The sequence below is a fragment of the Cornus florida genome, unplaced genomic scaffold, assembly GCF_030987335.1.
Source record: "Cornus florida cultivar Cherokee Brave unplaced genomic scaffold, ASM3098733v1 CherokeeBrave_3.0.0_Hap2_Chr07, whole genome shotgun sequence".
In the NCBI taxonomy this organism is placed as follows: domain Eukaryota; kingdom Viridiplantae; phylum Streptophyta; class Magnoliopsida; order Cornales; family Cornaceae; genus Cornus; species Cornus florida.
The window spans coordinates 60,498,843-60,502,988 of NW_026775577.1; positions in this window are offsets into that span (position 1 = coordinate 60,498,843).

Consider the following 4,146-nt stretch of genomic DNA (forward strand, 5'->3'; position numbering starts at 1 on the left):
CATGCTACCGTACTGGCTAGCTGTGAGCGTAGTTCGGATGGAATCAGCGTTGGGTTTTGTTCTAATAGGCGTAGTCCTTTTGGTTAGTGATGATGTGAGTTTTTTTGTTTTGAGCGTCTGGCTTTAAGACGATGATTGATGGTCATTTTGGGGACGATTTTGGAGATCAATTTGATTATTCGATTGTATTACTAGTGTAGCCATTTCGTTTAAGTTTTCCTTACAGGATGAAGCTTTTGGGATCGAGTCGATTGATCGATGTTTTGGGTTAGTGAGAGCATTGCATTGTTAGTGTCACTTGTAGTGCCCCCTTTAGATTTGAAGATGGATTGTTAGAGTCTTACCATTGTGGTAAGGGCTCACATTGGTTTTTGGAGTTAGATTATGGCTAGGACTAGTCTTCCCTTTTACCTAGACACTCTAGGCGATGTCCATAGATCTCATGGTTGCATCATTTTATTTCTGTAGTTTCGTTTACTACCAAGTTAGTAGTATGATTTATGATATTGTGATACATGAGTAGGTGGAAGTATATGCATATTTTTCTTCTTGTTGTGTGACATTAGCATGCCTTATTTATATACTTAGAATGCCATGTTGTTGTTGTGCTTTAGTAACATGCTTTTGTGTTACGTGGAGACCTTCCGTATGTACCCTTGATTTTATCGATGTGAGTAGATTTATTTATTTGGTAGTTGCATTCCTTATCATATGCATGACTTCCATATTTGGTTCTCCCTTTTGTTTCCCTCGGTTGCATGTTGTGTATATGCAGGTTTCTGCAATGGTTTCGTTGTGAAATTCCTTGTAGTGGAGTTGTCACATTTGTTTTGTTTTGAGCTATTCATTTCCTTAAGGTGGGAAGAATGCTCCATTTTCGTGGTTATCGTGTTGACACTTGTGGGAGAATAGGGTTTCTCTTCTTTTTTCTTGGTTCGTATTAGAGACTTCACAAGGAGTGAGTCTCTTCTCTTCGTCGCCTTGTGCACGGTTTTAGGGTTGGTCGGTCCGTGAGGATCGTCATTGTTGTCTTAAGTCCTTGGTGAGGATTTGATGGATTTTGGTCGACTTACTTCCATTTAGGGGGTGAAATCTTTGACCTTGTTGTCTTTCATTTTAGAGACGGAGTAGTGGTGTTGTCCTTCTTAGAACTGGTGGTTCCCTTTCTTTCGTGTCTTCCTTTCGGGAGTTTTTGCCGTGGCTGTTGACGGAGTTTGTTGTGCTCAAAGTGAGTGGATTGATGTGAGATCATTTTACGGGGACTTGTATCCATATCATTGAAGATTTGTTTGGTTCGTTATGTGAGCTTGATGCTGTTTAAGGATGTCTTTTGGAGACTTGTTTCAGTTTAGGAGACCTGTATGTGGTTGACTCTTAGGAGAAGTTTTGGAGGATCGTTATTGGATATGGCTTGTTTGTGAAGCTTTCTCATCCTAGTCATGACTAGGCATGGTTTTGAGGAATCGTAGTTCCAGTGGTGGTTTATAGATTGAAATGATTTAACTTGGTGATGCCAAGCACGGTTTTGAGAGACTCGTTTTATGACCTTGATGATCGGCATTTTGATGCGTGTGCTACGTGGTGGATTTATTTTTTGAGGATTTAGTTATCTATGATAGGGATTTTAATCTGATGTTTGATTATGGAGTAGTTTTGTAGTTGATTTGTTTCTGGGAGATATGTAGGACTTTCAATGAAACGTCTTGTAGTGAGGTTCGTTCTAATTTCTGGTGGTGTTGATTTGCTTGTCAGGCTTTAGATTCTTGATTGATGTTGTTGATAGTAGTGTTTCGAGACATTGGAGTAGTTCGTTTTGTTATATTGAGGATTTAAGGTCTTAGGCGCAGTGGTACCTATGGTATTGTTGTCAGAGTTTTAGGATTGGCCAAAATGGTTCGGCCGGACATCTTTGGACCATATCTCAACTATCACAAAATGTTGGTCTCCGTAGTGCATTTGGTAATGATCATTTTTGACATTGATGTCATTTGTTTCGAGAGGTTTCCTGGGTAGACCTAGTGGGGGTAGGTTATGAACTAGTGCCTTATACTGTCATGCTACCGTACAAGTTGTGTATTGTGAGCGGGTGTTAGTTGCCGTTGATACTACCTTACTGACGAGTAAGTGTGGGCGGGCACTAGGCACTATCATTGCTACCATACATTTGAGTTCGTCGTGGGCGGGTTCTGGTCGCTATTCGTACTACTATGTTGTCGTTGTTCAGTACCTTGATTTGATATGTGATTTTCTTAGAGTTCTTTTGGTGGTTGTTTGTCGATTCGTTTGATGGTTCGTCAGGAGGGATGCTTACAGTTATTGTCTTCCATTCCTTTGTCTGACTTTGGGTTCCATATGTGAGTTTTGACTTGTCGGGTGGCCATGTGGTCATCATTCATTTGAGAGTGGTTGTCATGAGCATGTGGTGCAAATGACATTAGTTTGTGGGTTCTCCTTCAAAATTTGGGATTTACTTTTGTAGCATGTTGTGTGGGGTACTCGGAGATGTACTCCGTAGTTATCCTGGTTTCGCCTTTTATTCGATTGGGGCTAGATTTTGGCGACGAAATCCCTTTAAGGTGGGAAGGTTGTAATGACCCGGTTATTTTCCTTCGTTTCCTTTTTCCTTAAATTTTATGGATAAATTTTTTTCCGTTGTCTTTTCTTTTCTATATTCGGTTTCTCATCTCTTGGTGTTATCTCGAGTACTCGGGAATAGTTTTTGAGACTCTTTCCTTTGGATTAACAACTTCCTTATGAGGACCGAGTCATTTCCACAATTTTATTTTTTTTTGACACTATTCACTTTTTCGTCTTTTTCCCGTGTGTTACTTTGTTGGCACAACCTCACTTTTCGTGTTCAGATTGGTGTCTACTTTTGCATGCACTCATGGTATATGATTTCTTAGAAATTTGTATTTTTACTTTCTTAGAAATGCATGCTTGTAGTGTACTTTCTTCCTTAAGGGTGTGGATGCACATTTCTTTGGAATTTTTCTTTCTTTTGGGGTTATTTGTGTAATAACTATAAGCAATTATTTTTGTCTTGAGGACCACTTTACAATTAAGTTTGCGAGATATTTAGAGGAGGGACCTACTTGTAATTATTTTTGGGCTATTTTGGGATTATGGTTTTAAAGAGAGGTTTTTGTGCAATTGACCAAAGTTGTGTGTGTTGACCATGGTGCTAGTTCACATAGTGACTGGAGGATCTCTATATCCTCCACTCACATTTCATCTTCACCACTTTATCTTATCCCTCTCTTGAAAGAACCCTAGCCTCCATGGATGAAGCTTAAAGCCATAAGCTTTGACCTTAATTTTTGAGAGCCTTTCATTGATTTACAAGCTTAACCTTGGGAATACTTTTTGTTGCCCTCAGCCTCCTCTACATAACCCTTGAATGGTTTATCATTTTGTGTGTTTATCATTCAAAAGCGGTTAATCTCGGGCCTTTAATGATGTTCTCAAAAATGAAGAAGCAAACCAACGAGCCTGGGGCCAAAATGGAGCTAAATAAGGCTTAAAGAAAATTTCCAACTTTTGGGGGATCGATCCCCAGGATGGGGGATTGATCCCCCAGGACTTAGCAATATTATAGGATTTTTTTTTATTTTGGGCTTATTTTTGTAATTTATGGGCTTTAATAGGGTTTGTTACTTAAGGCCCAGTGAGTCATTAGTTTAGGGTTTGTGTTATTTTATTTAAGGAAGTTTTTAATTTATTAGATTATTAATTTTTATTTTCTATACCGTGATATTACGTTCTCTCTGGAAAAAGAAAAAGTTAGGGTTCTAAGAAGTTTTACACTCTGTGTCTACAATGGAAAGAAGAAGAAAAAGGAGCCAAAAGATGGAGATGGAGCTTGTTGACACCATGATCATCTCCTCCATGAGCTAGTTCTTCACTTAGGGCTTGGATGAGCCCTAAGTTCATGTAACCTAAACTTCTGTATTTCTTTTCTTGGGAAATTAATATGTTGTAATTAACTGTATGGCCTTGTGATTTCTTTATATATACATGCTTGATTTGACAAATTAGGGCTTGTATTGATAAATTCTTCCATTAAAATCTCTAGTTGATTGTATGTCTATATATGATTAATTAGGTATTTTAGTTTTCATTAGATGATTGAAAATTAATTCTTCC